Source organism: Girardinichthys multiradiatus, chromosome 1, assembly GCF_021462225.1.
Source record: "Girardinichthys multiradiatus isolate DD_20200921_A chromosome 1, DD_fGirMul_XY1, whole genome shotgun sequence".
In the NCBI taxonomy this organism is placed as follows: domain Eukaryota; kingdom Metazoa; phylum Chordata; class Actinopteri; order Cyprinodontiformes; family Goodeidae; genus Girardinichthys; species Girardinichthys multiradiatus.
In genome coordinates, this window is record NC_061794.1 from 21,327,297 (window position 1) to 21,351,435 (window position 24,139).

A 24,139-nucleotide genomic window follows, 5' to 3' on the forward strand; every position below is an offset into this window, starting at 1 on the left:
AAGGAGTCATTTACATAGTTCTCCATAGACTTTTGCTCAGGACAGGAGATGTTATAAAGTCTGCTACTGGGCAGAGGCGTACCGGGAAGAAGATTGATCGCACAATCATAGGGTCTGTGAGGTTAGGGACAGGGCCTTATTTTTACTAAAGACTCCCTTAAGATCATGGTATTCAAGGGGCACATGAGTCAGATCAATTACCTAGTCCTCTTTCTTGGCCTGTTGAGGTTGACTAGGGGAAAAGGCAGACTAGAGACAAGATGAGTGACAATTAGTGAACCAGGATTCAATACGACACTTAGACCAATCTAAATGCAGATTATGTTCTTGCAAGCAGGGGAAACCTAAGACTAATGAGCCTTGAGACACAGGAAACAAAAAAAAGATGTCTTCTCTCTATGATTGCCTGACAATAAAAGTTCTACTGGTTTGGTCCGTTGAGTTATTTGCTGTAATTTCCTACCGTCTAGAGCTAGAACAGAACATGAGGAATCAAGTAGTTCAACTTCTATACTTGCCTGATTTACCAACTCTGAATCTATTAAATTCTGTTCGCAGCCAGAATCTATCAACGCCGATAAGGTCATGGTATGCTGGTTCACTATGATAGTAGCAGGTAAGCTGAATCTAGGGGCTTTACAAATCTGAGCGTGGTCCACCAACCCCCCCTTCAAAGCCGGTGGACCCTGTCTTTTAATGGCCTGGGGCAGACAGGACAAGTTGCTACAAAATGATCTGAAGAACCACAGCAAAAACACTGTTTGGATAATCTGCGTCTCTGTCTCTCTTCTAAAGTGAGACGAGTACATCCCACCAGCATGGGCTCAGGTTCAGGAACTGGTTGCTGAGGTGGATACTTAACATAGGGTGGAAAATTACTCTTCAGCTGAGGTTTGTAATTGGACCTTTCTGCTCAGGCTCTCCTCTCTGATTCTGTTGTCAACTCTGGTAAGAAATAACTTCATCTAAGGTAGGGGGTTCACCGATCATGGCTAACTCATCCTTTAGTGAATCATCTAAAGCGTGCAAAAAGGTAGTTTTCAAAGCTTCATTATTCCAACCCGAGGTAGCTGCTAACATACGAAATTCAATAGAAAACTCAGTAATGGGTCTGTGACATTGTTTTAAGGCCCTCAACTGTCAGCCAGCACTAGACTTGTCTAACACTGGGTAAAAAGTCCTTTTAAACTCCTTGACAAAATCTTCAAAAGTACAACCAAATTCTCTACAATCAGGAAACCGGGCCTCAGCCCACTGTAAGGCCTTGCCGGTCAATAATCTAATAACATAAGAAATCTTTACATCATCATGGGGAAAGGAACGGGGGAGATCGGTTGAAAACCAGGGAGCACTGAAGCAAAAACCCGCCACAATTGCCCACCTCACCAGAAAACTTGTCAGGATTAGGGCAAGTGACGTCACGAGAATGAGGTAGCTGTTGGGATACCGGTAATGTAGTAGCGCCATCTACAGGTGTAGTGGACTGAGTACCTAAGGTCTGTTGCAACATGGAGGCAATCTGCTCTAGCTGTTGGTTAGTCTGGCGTTGTTGCTCTGAAAGGGAACGGAGAGAAGAGTCATGAAAGTGAATGTGATTAGCATGTCCAGAGAGAGTTCTACGGAGTGCTTCTGCTGGGTCTTGTTGGCCAGAGTGTTCTGTCATTTTGTTTGCAATAGATCTGACCCACATACAGAGAACAATCCGGATAACAGAATAAGTAAAGGATGTTTGAGACAATGGTAATCAGGAACGTAATTGATGATTCTCTAACTGTATGGGAAGAGGGGAAGAACACTGGTGAAAACAGGGAACTGAATGATATCGAACTAAGTACAAGGAATTAATGTAATCAAGAGAACAGCTTACTAAATAGGTGTGATCAGGTCACCAGGGGTAGAGGGATTCAGGAACCAGGTCTGTTGAGGTTGAGTTTGTAGAGGGTTCTTTAGGTGATGTTCTGTGTGAGCTCGGAGCAAACAGGAATGAGTTCGGTGTGCAGATGCTTACGTTGGAGGGTGGACAGGGTGCACTTACGGCTTGGTCCAGGAGATGAAGGTAGCAGGAAACTGCCAGCTAGATGCGAATCCAAACGAAGACAGGAGATAGGAAATTAAGTCCTCAGAATGTAGATAGTCTTGATCATCCAAAAAGACCTCCGAACACATAGTCGGTATTCAGTGACATAAACCCAGGGTTTATGTTTACTTAGCCTGTGAAGGAGCAAAAACAAAGTTACATAAGGTCGAAGAACAAAGCATAGACTTAGTGTTTGGCTAGAGCTTGTTACCACTGAGGGCAAAACACTCTGGCATCGAAGTGCTGGCAGCCTCCTGCTTAAGTACTCATCCAAGTAATCAGTAGAATAAATCGCACCTATCACCCAGCACACCTGAGAACTCCAGCACCGTCTGAAAACACTGAACACATGTAGCAAGCACAAAAACACAAACACAACCCAGATCCCGACATCCACAGATTTCCCTGGCTGATCTGTGGATCTCTGCAGCTCCTCTAGACTCACCATGGATGTTTTGGCTATTTATCTGATTAATTCTCTCACTATCCAGGCTGCCATTTAGGTGAATGGTCAGGTTTCGGTATGTTTGCAGTAAGTGATGTTATATTTGTTGTTTAATGCAGCAGAAAATGTTTTAGGTGGGCATTAAGATGTCAAAATGACTACAACTTGTTTTATTGCCAAAACGGCAGGTACAAGTTTTATCAATAAAACCTTGTTGTTAACATGGAAATATTGACTTTCAATTTTTTCGAGTTGCTGGATACACTACACACTATGTGGGGTTTATGTCTGAAATGAACCCAAAGCAGAAAGACCTTTACACTGTTTAGCTAAGTGTGTATGTATTACAAGTTTTTGTAAAATTTACCAACAGTATCACATATCACTTCTTCTCCTTATATTGTGCAGCCCTAGTTTGCAGCTGTTGTTGCTTTCAGATGATGGATTGAACAGTGCTCTGTGAGATAATCTTATAACCCTGGTCCTACTCTAACATCTCCAAAGCTTTCCCTGACCTGTCTACTGTGTTCCTAGGTCTTCAAGATGATGGTTGTTCACTAATATTATCTAACAAACATCTGTGGCACTTCACAAAACAGCTGGATTTATACTGAGATGAAATTACACATATAATTTAATTTAGGAGTGTCAGAGACTTTACATATTTTTATTTGTAACACATTTCCATAAGCCTGTATGATAGACTGAACTATGTACTACTTTGCATGAAGTTGCATAGATCACAAAACACCCAAAAAGGTAAATTGAAATAGGTGGGTATGAATACTTTTAAAGGCACAGTATCTCATGTAAAGTGATACACGATGTTAAAATGCTTGATGCAGTATTGTTGTCTGCCAAAACAAAAATGAGGAACTAATTTCCTCAGTCCCAGTGTTGAGTCCATAGAGATAAGTGTCACCAAGTGTACTTTCCAAGGAATATTCATTTCGTTCAGATGGCCTCGTCAGCCTTGTGCCCAATCCATATCCATTCTGTCCTGTGTGCCCTCTCTGGTCCCTGACTCTTTTCTGTAAGTGGCAGATATTTCACCTCCCTATCAGTTTCCCTTTAAACCTGCTGCTATGTGCAAGAAAGGCGCCCATATAGGGTCACTGACTGTCCTCTGCAAGGCCCTCTTTGGAGCAACTATCTGGCTGTCTCTACTTCCTCCGCTTCTGTCACTCAAATTACAACATGTAGAGGTCACCGGTACAGATTGGTTCAACAGAGCTAATTAACTCTGATATAGTTTTACATAATATTGTGATGGAAAATGTATAAGCCTCAGGTGACTCATAACTTAAGAAGTAAATCACAAATTCAGGCCTCCCTGGTTTTATTCACGACGGGGAAATAGTAAGCTTCTTTAATTTTTTCCCACTTGCTGGAACACATCCTGGAAGATGTTCAGCAAAGAGGCAAATTCCTGCCTAGAGAGCAAACAGTGATTGTAAGTGTGCAGTTTTGCATGCAGCCCATAGTGAAATCCCGTTTACCATCAAATAATGGGAATCAGATCATTTCTATGCAGAAATGTGCAGTGGGAAGGAAAGCAGCTGCTGCAACTTGAGGAAGGTAGGAGGAGGTTAACAGGAGTCAATGGAGGCTAAAGAGACAGCAGGTCTACGGATGACAGAAAGAGTGGCCAGGGACTGTAGTTCAGGACTTCTGGAAACCACATCAAACAGGCTATAGAGCGTTGCCAAGAGAAACACACACCAACTGTTGCAAAAGGAGGAGAGACGGAAGGCAGGGAGGGGGAAAAAAATGAAAACAAAACTGAAGTTTTGTAACAAAACAAATGGTGCTTTGATTAAACTAGGAACACCATTTTTTCTAGTTTTTCAGACTTGCCATCTATCAGTATGTAGAAGCCAAAATTATATTGAGTGCAGCATTTAGTCATTCTGAAAGCTTTTTTTTAACAAAAAGTCCCTGGATTTGTAGAGATTTTCTTTTTAAGCGAGGCTGTCTGGTCTACTTCTGAGCAGTTAGTATATTATCTGCATCTGATCTGTTAACATAATCAGGGAGAAATCTGGATTGGAAAATAAAGCTAACAACCACTTAGAGCTGAATAAGTAAAATTAAAGACAAAATAAAAAATACAGTGTGTGACTATAATTAGTAAACAGAAATAGCTTTTGGATTCTAAAATTATTATGTAGGATTAGGTAGTGTCGACATTTGTATAGTTTCATTTTTAATATAGTTAACATGTCACAATTAAGTTACAGGTCCTTCTCAAAATATTAGCATATTGTGATCAAGTTCATTATTTTCCATAATGTCATGATGAAAATTTAACATTCATATATTTTAGATTCATTGCACACTAACTGAAATATTTCAGGTCTTTTATTGTCTTAATACGGATGATTGTGGCATACAGCTCATGAAAACCCAAAATTCCTATCTCACAAAATTAGCATATTTAATCCGACCAATAAAAGAAAAGTGTTTTTAATACAAAAAACGTCAATCTTCAAATAATCATGTACAGTTATGCACTCAATACTTGGTCGGGAATCCTTTTGCAGAAATGACTGCTTCAATGCGGCGTGGCATGGAGGCAATCAGCCTGTGGCACTGCTGAGGTCTTATGGAGGCCCAGGATGCTTCGATAGCGGCCTTTAGCTCATCCAGAGTGTTGGGTCTTGAGTCTCTCAACGTTTTCTTCACAATATCCCACAGATTCTCTATGGGGTTCAGGTCAGGAGAGTTGGCAGGCCAATTGAGCACAGTGATACCATGGTCAGTAAACCATTTACCAGTGGTTTTGGCACTGTGAGCAGGTGCCAGGTGGTGCTGAAAAATGAAATCTTCATCTCCATAAAGCTTTTCAGCAGATGGAAGCATGAAGTGCTCCAAAATCTCCTGATAGCTCGCTGCATTGACCCTGCCCTTGATAAAACACAGTGGACCAACACCAGCAGCTGACACGGCACCCCAGACCATCATTGACTGTGGGTACTTGACACTGGACTTCTGGCATTTTGGCATTTCCTTCTCCCCAGTCTTCCTCCAGACTCTGGCACCTTGATTTCCGAATGACATGCAGAATTTGCTTTCATCCGAAAAAAGTACTTTGGACCATTGAGCAACAGTCCAGTGCTGCTTCTCTGTAGCCCAGGTCAGGCGCTTCTGCCGCTGTTTCTGGTTCAAAAGTGGCTTGACCTGGGGAATGCGGCACCTGTAGCCCATTTCCTGCACACGCCTGTGCACGGTGGCTCTGGATGTTTCTACTCCAGACTCAGTCCACTGCTTCCGCAGGTCCCCCAAGGTCTGGAATCGGCCCTTCTCCACAATCTTCCTCAGGGTCCGGTCACCTCTTCTTGTTGTGCAGCGTTTTCTGCCACACTTTTTCCTTCCCACAGACTTCCCACTGAGGTGCCTTGATACAGCACTCTGGGAACAGCCTATTCGTTCAGAAATTTCTTTCTGTGTCTTACCCTCTTGCTTGAGGGTGTCAATAGTGGCCTTCTGGACAGCAGTCAGGTCGGCAGTCTTACCCATGATTGGGGTTTTGAGTGATGAACCAGGCTGGGAGTTTTAAAGGCCTCAGGAATCTTTTGCAGCTGTTTAGAGTTAACTCGTTGATTCAGATGATTAGGTTCATAGCTCGTTTAGAGACCCTTTTAATGATATGCTAATTTTGTGAGATAGGAATTTTGGGTTTTCATGAGCTGTATGCCAAAATCATCCATATTAAGACAATAAAAGACCTGAAATATTTCAGTTAGTGTGCAATGAATCTAAAATATATGAATGTTAAATTTTCATCATGACATTATGGAAAATAATGAACTTTATCACAATATGCTAATATTTTGAGAAGGACCTGTACTCAGTAATAAGAATGGCATTGTTTGTTCACAGTGCAAAAGTGTGTTGATGCTTTTTGTTTGGCAGGTAAACTGGACCCAGTTTATGACTACTTTTTTAACCATCGCGTTCACACACACACACTGTGTGTGGCCACTAACTGCAGAAAGGCATAGAAAACCTGATATATTAAAGTTCTTAAATAAAAATCAAAAGAGTTGGAACTGGCAGGTCAATGCTGTTCAGAAACCGGAGATCAGAACTCTGCCACAAAATTCAAGTTATGTAGTTTAATCTCCAAATTTTATCATCATATAGTAAAATAACAAACATTCTATGTCATAGATTTAGAACACTTAAAAAACAGCTAAAATCTTTCATTTCAACCACTATGTCATATCTTTTTAGTACGTTCAGCAATGTGTCCTCCCTGCTTGCAGTTGGGCCCCATTCTGAGGGCTATCAGGAACAGGCCACTTGTTCTGCACCTGACTAATACCCTCTATAATGTCACTTCTATATTTGTATCCTGCTAATCTGCTCTCATGCCCCACTGTTTTCCACTTTCTTGCAAATTTATCACCAGACTGAAAGACTGCTGCCAGATACCTAAGTGCCTCACCCTTTTAAATTAAATAGCGGCATTTGTGATAAAGCCACTAAATTCCTTATCTGACTGACCTGAAGAGTCTTTCGAGGCAAAGTGTCACTTTTCCTAAACTGGAGCACTTGTGACGCCATACACCCAACCCTATCCAACCACCACACAAACACGTTTGCACACACCCACAGACTGACAGTTTTCTTGTCCTCTTCAAGAACAGAATCAGGTCAAAAATAGAACAAAAAACAAGTTAGGCATGCTGGAGAAAGGACAGGCGCATTTAACAAGGGTAACTGGGGAGTCATTTTAAACCGGGATGTTCTTATCTGAGTGAATTAATAAGTAAAAATTGTGCTTGGCTAACTCTAAAAGGAGAAGTTATAGCATTACTTGGTTTATTTTAGTCAAAAACCCTCAAGCAAAAACAGCAGATGTGTCTGTTTGGGCTCAGCAGGCTACACAGTACTTGATGATATATTTTTCTAACCTAAACTACTGAAAACTAAAACCAAGTTCAAGATATGCAAAGCACAATTAATAGTTCTCTGAGAAAACGCCAAGGCCATCAGCCCTGACTTGGGTTATGTTGTACTGAGCCTGAACTCAAAAAAACATTGAGCCTGTCAATAAATTAATGTTCACTTCCTTTCCATCGCAGAATCATCACCTAATAAGGCACTGCCTGAATTCTGTGGTTATTTTGAGTGGTGTGATAATGCTCACTCTAACACTGTCCCTCTTTAAAGGCTCTAATCAGAGATGGGTCTGTAACAATTTAGAAAATGAATGTTGGAGCAGATAAAAACAGAAGGTTCCGAAATTTAAACAACTAGTGCTATCTGTGGTGCCTAGCAGAAGTATTCACACCCAATAGACTTTTTTCATACTTTTTTATGTATTGTTTGTGACATTTAATGAAAGACCAACAAAAACTAGCAGATAATTGTGAGGTGGAAGGAAAAAACTACATTTTGAAAATTTTAACAAATGATTCCAATAGCAACTCTGGAGGAGCTGCAGAGATCCACAGCTCAGTTGGAAAAATCTGTTGACAGGACACCTATTTGTCATGCAGAAAGAAAGGCCTTGTTGAATGAGGACACAGCAAGCCCTTGGAAAAATATGTTCTGATCAGACTACACCAAAACTGACCTTTATTGTCAAAATATAAAATATACATGTGGAGGATAGGGGTTAGCACTAACACTGCACATCACCATCAGAATCAGAATCAGAAAAGCTTTATTGCCAAGTACGTTTTTGGACATACAAGGAATTTGTTTTGGCGTAGTCAGTGCAATACAATACAAATTAAACAGTATAAACATATCTACAATATAATATAAATATATGTGCACAGTTTTAAGTGAGTGAGAGTAAGTATAGAGCAGTATAAGATGCAAGAGCAATACAACAGTGCAGGTGATCATTGTGAAAGTATGGCAGTGCAAGTAAAGCAGGAGTCCAAGCTGAGCGTTCATGTAACGCATAGAGTTACACAAGCATGCAGTTCCCTGGGTAAAACATGGTAGTTGCAGCATAACGAGGTCAGGATGCTTTTTTTTCTTCAGGGACTGAGAAGATGATACAAGTTTATGGGAGTATTAATGGAGCTAAATACTAGACAATCCTGGAAGAAAAATCTGTCAAATGTTACAAAACACTTGAAACTGGGGTGAATCATCACCTTTCAGCAAGACAAGGACCCTGAGCAGACAGAGCAGTAAAGGAAAATGTAAAGCTGCTTTCACAGAGTATTAACCCAGGGACACTGAGTACATACCTTCACCACACATTTTAGATTTTCATTTTCAAAATAATTATTGGACAAACCTGTATATATATTTTTTTTTTGCACCACGTAACACTTGAGTCAAATTTGTTAAACTTTGCAATTGTAGCATGAGGAAATGGGAAAAAGCTCAAGGAGTATGGATACTTTAACAGGGAACTGTATAATTACCATCAATCAATAACATAAAAATTATTGTGAAAAGTACAAATAGTATCAAAAATCATTTTGGCAAAAGTGATAAGAGTAATTACAGTAAAAAGAAGACACTGAAGGCTTTAATTGTATTTTGGCGTCTTCTTCAGTTTCTAATCTGTTTTTGATAAGCTGGGATGTCACTTCCTATCTGAGTGCTTTCCATTGTTTTCCTAAATTTTAAGAGGAATGAGGCTAAAACAAACTGTTCCGATGTAGAAGGTCAAACAACACTGTTCGGAAACCAAGAAAACACGACTAAAGGTAACAGCTTAAGAGCAACAGGGTATTCCTGTTCCTGAGAAATGGCTTGTATACAACCCTGATTGTTGATTTAAACTTAAGAGGAAAAAATCTTCACTTTAGGGCTGTGGGCTCTTTGCAGCATGGCTTCCTCTTAATCTCAGTCTCTTGCGTTTGTTTATCAGTTTTAAAAACTGCACGCTGAAGGACTCCTTGATTATTTAGACAAGGCTCAGGAGTATTTCCGGGGCTGACAGTGTGAAATCTCTGATACAGGGATCCAAGCAGGCAGCTTGCTTAATACTTGACCCATGACCTCTCCTGGGTAATAATGCCTCCGTATCTATCCTCGCACACGTAGTAGCACAGAACGATCATTCATTCAGATGCCTGGAGAAGTTTCACAAAGCCATTAGAAACACTGTTGAATAACCTCACTTGTATTTAGAGTAACCTCTGTTTAGATTGTTTGCTGTTTTAACAAAAAAAAGGTAGAAACAAATTACTTCTTTATGTTTTTTCTCTGTCCTTTTGCTTGCAGAAAGCTGCAAAAAATCTAAATTTAACCCTTTCAACAGTCTTACATACAACATATTTGCCTTTTTCAGATTGTTTTCACATTTAATCCCCTTCTCAGCTGTTCTTCTCTCTGTCATACTCGCTCCACACAATTGAAAAAAAATTGCCATAATGCCAAGCAACTGCAAGCTGAGAACCACTTGCAAAAATAAAGGGCTCTCAGAATAGATAAATAAAATCTCTGTTATCCAGCTGCCCTCCCTAAATCACTCCCAACCCCTTCAACAAGTGGTCACAAGCCAGGGCAAAGCAGGCTCTTTCAATAGCACAAGACAACCACAAAAGAGGATTCTTTCAGATTCCAAAACTGATTGCTCAAGTTTTACAAGTGAAAACTGGGCTGAATCTGTATCTTTGAACATAATTACAGTATGTCCTTGAATCATCCTTCCTGTTGGTGAAGTGTACTGCCTTGCATACATTCCTGGGAATGGAAAAAAGAGACATTCTGAAAGAGGGGAAGTGGGAGGTTTGTCAGGCTTATTTTCAGTCAATATTACAGGACTTCAGCTTTTCTGAGAGAAAGGAAACAGACTGAGAACACACATAAGTATCAAGACAGCCATGCCCATATTTCATCCATCTATGGAAGCCCATATGTTGACAGAAGCTTCAGAAGAAATTCGAGGTCAAGCATTGTTTTTTTTGTTTGTTATTCCCTATTTTTGAATGAGATAGGATCCCACAACTACCCAGCCCACTGGAAAGGCGAAGCTTTTACTGTGCTGCATCAACAACAGAGACGCCTCAAGCACAGTCATCTCTCATTCAGGCTTACCCGGAACAATTACTTAGATCTGCTTAGCTTAAAGAATTTTTCTCAAATTGATTCTGATAGCAGACCACTGCTATCACAACGTTGCCTATCTTGCCATCTGAACATCAAGTCCTGTCATGTCCTTTAAGTATGTGTGACCTTTATGATGAACCCCTGTGTTGTATAGTGCATGTGCATTAGGATGAAGGGTGGAAAAATCAGTGTGAGTCAATGGGGTACATGACGTTTTGTTGTGACATCACCATATTGTTTAATTTTTTTTCTATATTAAGGATCAACTGGCCATCTGGGGGTTAAGGTTTAATTTGTCATGAGTGCCACCGAATGGTCAAATAACTATTGACAAATCAGAAAGTTGATAGGGCTGGTCAAAACTTTCAACCTTCATCGGTGTAGACAGAGCTTCTTATAGCATCAAGATGACACTTTTGGGTCATTGTCATAACATCTCAGTACAACTTGTGGCATGTATATGGAGCATATTTAGCATCTCAAAGTTGTTATGTTCATGCCACACAATTTTTTAGGTGTAACCTTTTCTACCTAGCAGAGCACACAACAGAAAACAATGGATATTAGGATACAGAACTGTCCTTTTGGGCCTTCTTCAAATTATACTAAAATATGCAGTGTTACTGTCTGCCTTTCAATGGTTTGCAAACTTATTTGTCTTCTCTTAAATATTTCTATGCATTTATTTATAGGTTATTTCAGAATACGGTACAGTGAAAAAGTATTTACACCCTTATAGATAGTAAACATAGTAAAAACCAAACAATTAAACAAATAAAATCAATACCTATAAAATCTGAGTAAAATAAAGTCCCAGTTGGGTTGAAGGCCAATTAGTAATAATACGTTTTTAAACGAGTTTGAAAAGGGGTCTTCACTTTGTTTTCATAAGCCACACCCAGGCCTGATCTGTATAATCAATAAATCCCTTAAACAGAACCTGTCTGACAACATGAAATAGGACAAAAGATCCAAAAAAGCCACACATCTTTCCCCATCTAAGGAAATTCAAGAACAAACAAGAAACACAGTCACTGACATTTCTAAGGCTCTGTAGTTCCAGTGCCCAGAAGGATGTTGCTCAGAGTATTTTCGATTGGTCGGTGATCCTAATCTTTGTAAATAGAATGCATGGGCCAAAATGGAGGTTGGAACCACATTGAATGGAAAGAGTACACCCTCTTTAAAGTCCTCAAAAAATATGTGCAAAATATTTAATTGTATGTGACATTTGAGCATTTTTCTTGTTTTATTTCTCCATTATTCATAAAAAATATGGACCTAGCAGGTAAAATAAACTGACATGCTGTTATTCAGTACATGCGTATGAGGAGGTTTGTTTATGAATATGAAACTCACTTGCAGCTTATAGAGGCACAACAAGCATAAAATTCTTATGAAAGCTTTAATAGTAGAATATATAGTTATTGTTAATATGTCTGGATCTTCCTGTAAACCATCCAGCCCTTTTGAAAATTATTTGAGTTTATTTTGATCAGGTTTCCACTTAAGTGATTACAATATTAAACTCCTTAAGCCTTTCAACACTGTGTAATAATGATATATCAATACATATTTAATTCCTTAAAACAACAAGACATAAACGTTTAAGTATTAACTTAGTATTTGTGAGCAGGCACATAGTATACAAAGCAGCCACTGTATAAGCAGTTGCCCTAATACTTTAGCAGCTAACAGTACATTGGCCAGACTCACCAGGACAATAAATCCACAGCTGGCCCAAGGATGGTCTCTGAACACCCTACAATCAGGCTGCACATAAATGCTATTTTGTGCTGACTGCATTGTTTCTTGCCTCTGTTCTGATAATATAATGTGTGCTACATGTTCTTGGTCACCTTGACTTTGGTTGCCATAGCACTCTACACAAACACATCCCCACCCAGAAATACACCAAATAAGGCTTGGGGGAAAATCTCATAATCAGACGGCACAGAGGGAGAGGCACATATAACCTTAAATATATTGTAAACAGGTCAAAGCTATTCCTGTGTGTGCATACAGAGCTTGCAAGAGGCTGCCGGTGACACAGGCGCGCACAGTCTGGTTAATTAGTACACAACAATAATTGTCCTATTGTTGACTCAAAGAAAATGATAATTGCATGGGCATCAACAAAAAAATTATTTGAAGTTCTATAGAGCAGCGAGGTCTCTGAGGACAAAACTGTTTGTACCAGAAATGACCTTTAAACACCTTCCTCCAACGCCGAGGAACCGGTATACAAGAAGGCGGCCGTTCTGTCTAGCTGTCGACCCCGGCAGATGTGAGTTCTGAAGAGTTCAAAAGAAATTCGGCATGGGGGCACTGCCATTTACATAATCCTCCAGATATATTCCCCTGCAGCCTAATCAAATTATTCACAAGCCTAGCCCCTAACTGTTTCAAACTGTGCAATACACAGTCTGTCCATTACCATCCTCTGCGCCTTAATCGTGTCGAAACACCCAATGTCACTTTTCCCTTCAGAATGGCCAACAGATGCAGAAAACAAAGCATGGCTGCCTCTGACGCCCAAAGATTTCAGACAAATAATATCTTTCCCCACTTGTCCACTTTGTCTGACATTTCTTATTGCCCCGGGATTTTAGCCACTTTTGAAGAACAGAGTGCACTAAAAGAAAGAAAATCTTATCGCTGGAAGAACACTATCTTAAGACAATGGGACATTATGTTCAAATGAAGCTTTCAAGGGAAGTTAGTAGTTGTAGTAATTAGTGGAGCACAGTTGCAGCTATTGAGAATAACTTTGAAAGACAACTGCAGATGACACAAGGGATTTTGATAATCACAGGGTTGGGTCCCTGAAGGCCTAATCCGAAAAGAAGATAAAAAAAGAACTGCTGATTCATACACAAGTATGGTTTATGCACTTACCCAACGTACAAGCTTCAATACATGGCACGTTTTTAACTTCATGGATATGTCTAAACATTTTGCGGTACATTCAGTGCCAACAGGTTTCTCGGGTATTGACAGATTTAACAGTAGGGTTGTTGTTTTGAAGTTTAATTGACAATATGAACTTTCACAGACATGCACTGATTCTCTTTGCAGTAAGGTTTTACGTAACCATTTATAACACACAGCCGGTGTAATTGATAGATAAGAACAGGAAGGACAATTTTCAGCCAAACGTTACTGGCACAATCGCCTATAAAAGGAAGATCTGACAAACATAGCCAACTAACAACTTTTGCATTAGTATTTTAGACTGTGGCATTTCTACACAATACAACCAATACAGGACACTATTCAAAGCAATGTAATAAATTACATTGAAAACAAATGGACTGAACTGATACTGTGCTTTTCTAGTAATAGTGACCACTAAAAGACCTTTGCACTAAAGTCACATCCATGCAGCTTCACTCTCAAATGAGCACAAATTCATACATAGATCAGTAAGTTGTCCAGAGGCACACTGACAGGTGGCATACTGGAATCTAACCCACAGCACTCTGACTGCAAGAACAACAACTCTTCCCACAGAACCACAGTCACACCCTAACCTGCTAATGTCACAAGGTCAGTAAATATATGGACCAATCAAAAAATAGGGGTTTCATGGTACTATCCATATTGTTAGTTGATTTTTTTCAACAATTCCTAATTTTTCTTTTTCACTGATAAGTTATTGTTGTGACTTCATGTGTGATTATTAAATATATATAAAAAGGGTAAAATAATAATGTAAACCAAATTTAACAAAAATAACAAGCATTCATGATGTTTCTAACATGAACAGCATTTCTTGTAACATTTGTGTTTCAGCAACTGATTCCAGCCTGATCACATGTTGTGAACAAGCACCCCGATTGGCTAAGGAGCTGATATCATTAACCCTTTCTATATCTGGTTTTCCAGAAGTTCTTAAACATTTAATTCTTAGACGATCACAACCTGCTAAGTGACAATGCTTTTCAGGGAAAATTGAAAGTTCCTAATTGCTCCAACTATTGAACTAACACTAAATGGCCCTATGTGAGATCTGCAGAGAGGATCATCAGGGCTGACCTTCCCTCCATCCAGGACTTGTACAGGACTAGGGTCAGGAAAAGGGAAGCTAACATCTCTTCAGACCCCACACATCCTAGACACAAACTGTTTAGGTTTGGTTTGGGATCCTTTTCTATGCGGACAAATATAGCACTGATTATGATATATAGTTAATCTGTGACAAATATCAGCGATTTTGAAAATGTCCCTCTGAACATGGAGCCCACACACAAATACTACCTCATAATGAGCTTTTCAACTCACTGGGTCTTTAGTACATCCAGCTTTGTATTGTTTGAGTCTGAGAAACATCATCTCATTGTTAATCAGTCTGTTGTTGCTTTGTGCTCGCTATGCAGCTGGGGGGTAAAGGGTTAATGGATAAGCTAAAGTTAACATCCCATATGCGGTCAATTTTCAATGACTTCTGTTCCCGGATTGAAATAAACTATTTTATGTCTCCAAATATGCAGATCATTTTGTTTAATGAAAGATGCTTGACGTCTCAGATCCAATTAATATGCAAATGTAAGTGAGGATTTATTTGTGACATTCTGTATGGGTGAGAGAAAACAAAAAGGCTTCTTAACAGTAACACTAATTGCTGTGACTGATTGTCACATATCATCACTCACTCTGGATCTCCTAAATACCAAAATTCAGATAAAAAAAATTTTCACATCCGCCTGGTTAGATATATTTATTTTCCTGTGCTTATTGGTTTGTTTTTCCACTACAGTGCACAGTGTCGTGTTTAGCCATGATGAGAAAATATGCTTTACTAACAGACTCTCAGCAGTTTGTTCAACAAAAAAGGTGAAAAATTAAATTTAAAATGTAATTAATGAGTTCTGCTCATGTTTGCTAACGTCCAGTGAAGCACTGCATATTTTTGGTGTACATTACCTTTAATGCAATCCATCAGATTAAAAGAAAATGTGTGAAAGGCTCGTGCTACATAAAGTTCTTTTTTTCTGATTAGTCATTACAGCTTTGTAAAACAATCCCGTGAAAAGGCTGCACTCGCACACTTGTCACATATACACGTTTTATGGCTTTCACACATCCAATTTCTATTCCAGCTGTTAAAAAAGCCGCGACTAATACAATTCATCTTTGATGTGGAAAAACCTTCAATCAGTGATGTATTTATCACTGTAAAATAAAATCAATAATGTAACTCAACTATTAAAATGCCTTAATGGAAGGAGCAATATACTTAGACGTTTGCATCATCCCCAAGCTTTTATGCTTTGGGCACTATACAGAATGGGGGGTTTACATTTACATTTCAAAAACCGTAAAGAACAACTGACACCTTTTGTGACGCATTATTTCAGCATATGGTTTAAATTAAACTGGAAAATTGCAAGAATTTAGATTTGTGACCAATGAGTAATTAATTCATGTTGTGAAGTGCTAGAAAATGATTTGCTGAAAAAAAATTTTAAACAATGTTCAATGCTGCCACTTGGAGGGGTTCTAGTTTTAATGAAGAGCACAGGAGAAAGTACTTATTTAGTGCAGTCCAATTAAAAAGTAATGTTATATATTCACTGTAGATTCTTTAAATAGGCTGACATATCTCAAGCATTAAAACAAGCAAAAAAACCTAAATTCAGTTTCTCAGAAATTTTTAATATTAAATAAGGCCAATAAAAAGTCAGTCAGTCAGTCAGTCAGTCATTTTCTCCATTGTGGGTTGCAGGGAAGCTGGTGCCTATCTCCAGCAGTCTATGGGCAGGAGGCAGGGTACACCCTGGACAGGTCACCAATCCATCGCAGCGAATAAAACGTCAGTCAGTCATTTTCTACCGCTTATTCCATAGTAGGTCACGGCGAAGCTGGTGCCTATCTCCAGCAGTCTATGGGCGAGAGGCGGGGTACACCCTGGACAGGTCGCCACCAGTCCATCGCAGCCAATAAAAAGTATATTTGATAAATAAATTTTATGTTAAAGCCAGATTTGACAGATGTCCAGCAGACAGTTAATGATGTCCTTCACAAAAAGGATAAGCGACAAAGATCACTGCTAAAGAAACTCACTGAGTTTTGCATCCAAGAATATTATTGGAAAATTGAGTGGAGGAAAAAACTGTCTAAATAAAAGTTGCTAGCAAACCTGCCTGCACTACACCTTGCAGAGAATATATGGATTATTGTTAAGAGGATAATCTTAACAATAATCTCTTGTTGAGAGAAAGTAGTCTCAACAATGCTGACAAGCTAAAGGCCGATATTAAACCAACCCAGGCGTCCTTAACACCTCAGCATCTCCACAGGCTGATCACCTCTATGCCATTCAACAGTGTAGCCATATTCCTAGGTTCAGATCTAAACAGGGGGAGGCACAATTTAATGTGGTGCTCCTCAGCTAAGGAAGAAACTGCTAATAATATAAGATGTACAGAAACTGTTGGTTACTTTTAATCAAGACCCAAAGCTTTATTGCTTATTTCAACCCTCTGGTAAAGGCTAAAGCTTGTTCTATCACTTTAGTTGATTGGGTCTTGATAATTAGTTTTATATTTGCATTATACTGTGTACATTTTCCACAATATATGTAACAACATAACTTTTTTATTTTTTATTGAGAGAGTGGTAAAGGGCATTCTCAAAGTTGTTTTAGGACCCCAAATTTATATTATCTCCATCTCAAAATCTACAGCAGGGGCAGATTATTCTACACAAAATGAAGATTCTTTAGAGCAAAGTTTGTGAAGATTAATACAATTATTCTGTTCATCAGAAATATTTCTAAAATGCAGTTTGTTACATTGTTTAGCAATGAAAGCAGACCCAGAATAGTATGTTTAGCTCAAAATCCTGATTTAAAGTTGTTTTGAGGCAAGGAAAACAGTAAAACAGTTCGTTTTGACAAGTAAGCTCTCATACAGTAGCTCAAAACTAAATTACAGATTTTTAAAATCAAAGTTTGATTTGGCAAATTAAAGATAAAGGAGGTCATTTAATATATAAATCAAGGTAAAAATTAGGAGCATTTTCTGAAATGTAGATTTCTGTCTTTTAGAAAATTAAATAAGGAATAGTCTAGAAAATAAAACAGTTGTCCATAGTCAGTTTTTTTCTTTCCATACTTTTCAAGACCTGAAAAATGATAGCAAATTCTATACTTGACTAGACTTTTCCAGATGTTTCATGAATGTGTTTTATTTGTGGTTTGTCTTGTTTTCCAAGTGAAATTTAACACTTAGGTCAACAAAGTCAGCAAAGTAACTGTTCTACAGAGCAACACTATAAAGGACAAACATATTCAGCTCCAGCCCTAACAGTATTTTCCAAAGTCCTGAGCAAACGTATTGCTCATGTCTGAATCCGTCAGTGTTTGTGTGCGTACTCGACGTCTGTTTGCACGCCGACCCGGCCTCAGATTGCTGTTTGAGGATGTAATTGCTCTGCTCCTCTCCTCCTCGGAGTGGCCCAGGATGGATCTGAGCGGGCTGTTTAGCAGTCAATGGCCGGTGCAGATTGTAAACAGATCTCCCATGAATTGCGGGTTTAGCGGTTTTGTAAGTCTCTAAACAAGGTTCTGCCGATAACGTCGCTCGCTCCCCGACAAAATCAGCCACTTTGCTGCCTGGGTGTGATTTGAGAGGTGCCAGTCAACATGATTGGCACTATTAATCCCCCACAGGAGCAAAGAGGAGTAGAAAACAAACCGTGCCCTTATAGAAAACATGTCCCTGTTTAAATTCCACTTTAGGTAAATATTTCACCTATCAAACTGCCATGCTGTAAGATAGCAAAACATGTTCTTGGCAGGTTAGAAAGAAATTAGACTGTTTAACTCACTAAATTAATGATTTGAAAGAAAACAAACAGCTGTAAAATTGTTGCCTTGCAGAATGATAAATCCTACATGTTACATATATAAAAGGGTGAGAAATATCAGTGCTTGTACTATACAAACATAAAGGTCAGTATTTTCATTTGCCATCTAAATTCATTCCTGATTTGTGTGCTGTCATCCCGATTAAGACCTGGGAAAGTTCTGACATACAAAGCACGCTGGAGCTTTTAAATTATATATTATGCTTTGCCGGCCAGTAGGACAGAAAACCATTAAGCATTAAGCACAAATATTAATATTCCAGTAATAATGGGATCTTGGACACAGAAACACTAACTTGCCCAAAGCTGTCAGACAAGATAGTCTAATTGACCGTATTGGCCAAATATGGTTAGATTTTGGAAACTATAGACAGTAATAACAATAAAATAAAAAAATTAATTAAATGTTTGTAGACAAATTTCCACTATACATATTCAGTACCATGAGAACCAGATCAGGAACCTCTGACATCATGAGCATTGCTGTGGAAAACAGGGTCTTCATTACAATTTCACAGGGGACCCTGCAGGAGCTGCGATAAGTTAAATGAGACAACCAGGACAAACAAAACAGATTTGTTAGGCTCTCTACATCTAGGCTGAGTCTGACCAGAAAGAGCAACACAAAGAAAATACCAATGCAGAAAACTTGAATTACTCACTGAAATCTCTGGAATTTTATAATAAACACAATGATGGCATCTGGGTTGCTTACAATTTCATAATTATTTTGCCAATTAAAGTAAGTATCTTAACAAAGGCAACCATAACCTCTGGGGTAAATTAGCAAGTCCACAGTTGCAGTTACTGTGGTTGTCCAAATTAGGACGAACTGCTGGCAATCCACCAGAATTGTGTTAGCTGAACAGAGTTCTCACAGTTTGCATTTTTCAAAATTTCCATACTGACATTTTTAGATTTTTTTTAACATTCTGGAAACCCAAAACATTTATTCAATAGGGTTTTATCTGTAGCTGTATATTCCACAAATGAATGAAAAAACGCCATGCTGAATGTGGTTTTCAGTTTAGCGAAGCGGCAAAGGAGTATTTCATTGCTTTTTTGGCGTCTTGACCAACTTAGATTGGTAGTCCTTGGCAGTGACGCGCCCATCTAGCACAAGTATTGGGCCAAGGGAATGCCATGATATGGCAGCCCAAACCATCACTGATCCACTCCCATGCTTCACTCTGGGCATGCAACAGTCTGGATGGTACGCTTCTTTGGGGCTTCTCCACACCGTAACTCTCCCGGATGTGGGGAAAACAGTAAAGGTGGACTCATCAGAGAACAATACATGTTTCACATTGTCCACAGCCCAAGATTTGCGCTCCTTGCACCATTGAAACCGACATTTGGCATTGGCATGAGTGACCAAAGGTTTGGCTATAGCCGCCCGGCCGTGTATATTGACCCTGTGGAGCTCCCGACGGACAGTTCTGGTGGAAACAGGAGAGTTGAGGTGCACATTTAATTCTGCCGTGATTTGGGCAGCCGTGGTTTTATATTTTTTGGATACAATCCGGGTTAGCACCCGAACATCCTTTTCAGACAGTTTCCTCTTGCGTCCACAGTTAATCCTGTTGGATGTGGTTCGTCCTTCATGGTGGTATGCTGACATTACCCTGGATACCGTGGTTCTTGATACATCACAAAGACTTGCTGTCTTGGTCACAGATGCGCCAGCAAGACGTGCACCAACAATTTGTCCTCTTTTGAATTCTGGTATGTCACCCATAATGTTGTGTGCATTTCAATATTTTGAGCAAAACTGTGCTCTTACCCTGCTAATTGAACCTTCACACTCTATTCTTACTGGTGCAATGTGCAATCAATGAAGACTGGCTACCAGGCTGGTCCAATTTAGCCATGAAACCTCCCACACTAAAATGACAGGTGTTTCAGTTTCATTGTCCAACCCCTGTATATATATATATATTGTCTTCACTTGGTAAGAGGCCACTAAATAAAGTAAAATCGGAGATTACAGATGGGGACTAATGTCTGCAACTTAAACTTGAGTCGCGTTGCACAAACAAAGATTTCAGACTTGACTTGTGCTCTAAAGACTCGAGACTTGACAAGGACTCTAGTACGCCTTCTCCACTGGCTCTATTTAGCCTGGCTCCACTCAGCGCAATTTGCGAGCATTTCTATAACAGTTTTTTTCCATATCGCTACCTACTTTTTGGGACTGAGTAAGGACTACATGTGACGTGAATAGACTACTGCTCACTGATTGGCCATGGGACCAAAGACGTTTCAAAGAGGTAGTGCAGGAAAAAGAGCGACTGCAACATTACTGAGGACCACAATGGCTGGAGCGGGTGAAACTGAAATATAATTTTACTATTTACAAATGATAAACCATGCCTGAAGACTGAAAGACAAGAAAAAGGACACCAGCTTTCCTAAATTACAAGCAGGTAGTGGCCGGTGTATTTAACAACATCCTAAACCACCTGATCGTACATAAAATCAGCTGTTCAGATGCACATACATTTACCCCAAAACACAAAATACCACCATGAAACAGTGGGTTTGGTTTGGAAATTTTTGGACGGTCCTTAAGCGAACCAGCATCTGCAGGAGGAGGGAGCAGGCAGAGAGCTACTTTCTGTAATCAGACTACCTGCATCGGGTCAAATGGGAGGAAGAGAGCTCTGAAACCACAGAGCGCAAATATCCAATATCCAACCTAAAACTAACTTCACCATGGTCAGAAGTCCACAGTTTTGGGCTTTAAAGTCCTTGTCCACGTGGCTGAGACAAAAACTCCCCTATAAATCCCCAAAATTTTAACTTCTTCAGAAAAACTTTGGAGCTTTACCAGTCCAGACAGCCGCACCTCTCCTCTTTGCTTCTCCTGCCACACCCCTCTCACATCAGAACCCCTGAGTCTTATTTTAAGTTCTTCCTGGGCTGTGGTCCAGATAATTATCCCAGTGAATCATTTTATACATGAAAAAAACATATATAAGAAACTATTGCATATATAATAATACAAACAATATTTGTATTTAATTTATTTATGTTTTTCATTTTATGTTTATTTTTTTATTTTTTATAATTTCACACAGATTACTTTAATGTGACAATGTCATACAGTAACGTTAATAGCAGCACAGCGCACTACACTGACGGTTGGAGGCGGGCTTCAAGCCATGGCTCCAGCCATTAGCAGATTAATGGAAACACAACAGGTACCGTGCCTATTAGAGTAAGAAGGAGTGGAGTCAATGGAAAAGGGGCATAGGTCTTAAATTCAAATCTCATGAACAATTGTTATGTTATGTAATCAGTAGTGATAGTAAGTAGATAAGTTTAGATCATTTGCGTAACATAAGGTTGCCCCCTCTGATTTACTGTGGTGTACAGAAAAGAATGATTCTCAAAGTAATGTAACACACGCTATGCATGGGTTTCCTGTAATAGATTTTGGTATTACTTGCTGGTAAAAGAGTTAAAGTTGCTTACAGGCTCAGTTTTTATTAAATTCTACCATCGCAGCATTTACAGCAAGTAAACAACAGACCATAGCTCTGGCAGGGTGAGAATACTCTCTTGTTAAAGGGTGCGTTTCTAAATAGGGACTTTTGCTGACTGTGACTGGTCATGGTTCATAACAACCTGTTTGGGTTTGTTGTAGTGCCATAATAATGACCACAGACATTTCTTTCAAACTAAACTCTGTGTTAAATTATTTTAGTCCAAATAAGATAAACTTTTCTCTGACAAGTCATTCTCTTGTTGTTAAGCTACCGTAAACACAAAGGCACTTCTGGTTCTTCAAAATAAAATACATCCTGTAACAACAAGATAGGCCCTGGAACATGCTTATTGATTAGACTTGATTAGCATTTTAATGAAGATTTACTACATAGTTTCCAAAGAATTTTGCAAATCCTCTCACACAAAAGAAAGGGTAAGAAAAGCCTCTAGATGTTGTATAATGCTATGCATAGATAATAAGTGGATGATATGAAGACAGGTTGCAAAGACAAAAAAATGGGTATTTAACTGGTCTTAATGTAATTGTACTGGTTTTCTTTAAGTGGAAATGCAAATTCATATTTATAGTGAGGTAAATATAATACATTATGAATTCTAAAAATCATTCCCTTCAGGTAATAACAATTTTTACATTTTGAACCGAATGAAAAAGATAAAGATATGTTCAAGTGTTAAATTTGACTAAAAGATAACTATCTGAATTCACACCTACAGCAATTATGGGTTTTAGGCAGACTGGACTGCATGCATCAGATGTACATTTCTGTCATTAGAGAAGTGACACTTGACTTGTATTAAACCCTCAAATATGTGGAACTTGACTTGCTCTTCAGAGACTTTGTACTCCACTTAGACTTGTCCCTCAAAGACTTGGGACTCGCCTTGGACTTGGAAAATGTACTTGTGAACATCTCTGATAGAGCTCTATCGAGCTATAAAACAGTCAGAAACAAAAATGCTGTAAAAAATACAGGAAAATCCAGACATGATTTTATACTAAACACTGCACTGAAACACTTCTTCAGATCAGCAGCAAGGCAGTTGCACCAGCGTCAAATGATATCTCTGGTCGTCTTAACAAATTATGTAAAAACGTCCATTATGGTGAGGAACAAAGAGGATAGGCCCCATGTTAGAGCAAACCCTCACTGATGTCCCATTGACTTGGCCAGCCACTCTCCCAAGGCCTACTCCTTGATTAAATGCATAATCCACTACTCCCCATCCCCAATGATTTAGTGTGCCTTTAAATCAGCTTGCGCACACATAAAACCCTCAAATAAAAATCACCAAGAAAAACCATTGCACTCTAACTATTCTATTAAAAATGATACCCAGCCCAGCCTTTCTTCTTTGCAATTGCGTTTATTCCACATGAATGCGTATCTTCATTTTTTTCATAGGTATGCATATAAAATATTTAAAGTTTAAAATGTCACAGCTGAACATCAAATGCAGAAGTCTCTCATTAATCAGCATGGATTGAGGTTCTCTTTTAAGGTTATAACCCTTTGAAAGAGCAAAAATTACATTTTTGACCTTGAAGATGAGACAAACTCATAAACGTAAAATAATTTGCAGTTTAAAGGGGAAAGAGATATCAGTTACCTCTGCCAGCGGTGTGCTAGGTTGTCAGGGGAAGACCAAACAAGTCTCATTTTCATATTTATATCCAAGCTGTTGAGATTAATTTCAAATCACATCAAGAAAAAAACATCACAAAACTTTGAGAAAACATCAAAAGGGGCAACTGTCTAAGTTTCAAACTCACAGAGCCTTACCTATCTCTAACGGGTGAAGCACAGATGGGTTTTTTTTCTTGCAGTTTTATTAAACGGAGCATGACATTTTCATTACTCAAGGAAATTAAATTAACTAATTTCTTACAAGCTCTATACGCACGATATTTTAGGGAGGTGCTCGGAGGAGAGCAATCGTTTTACCTCCTACGCAACAAAAATGCAAACATGGAGCTGTCTCAGTATTAAAGTGGTTTTTAGTATTAAAGTTTTCTTTTTACAGATTTAATTTTAATATTCTTTAACTGCACTTTTGATAACATGCATAAATGCTGACTGAAGTTAATCTACCAAAAACAAGAAGAGCATTAGCAAAGTCCTACAAAACATTCAATTTACATAATATGTTCACTTTTCTTCAGTATTATGGTACTGAAAGAAGAGGGAATAGGCATGTTCTGG

The 24,139-nt window shown here is 38.9% G+C and overlaps 1 long non-coding RNA gene across 1 annotated transcript in view; it reads right to left on the reverse strand.

Annotated features, from left to right (window-relative positions):
* Positions 1–1,827: 1,827 nt before the first annotated feature.
* Positions 1,828–24,139, reverse strand: part of LOC124876297 — a 113,674-nt gene continuing 91,362 nt past the window's right edge. The window contains exon 3 of the long non-coding RNA XR_007040269.1: positions 1,828–2,211. This is a non-coding gene — a long non-coding RNA (uncharacterized LOC124876297). The remainder of the gene's footprint in view (positions 2,212–24,139) is intronic.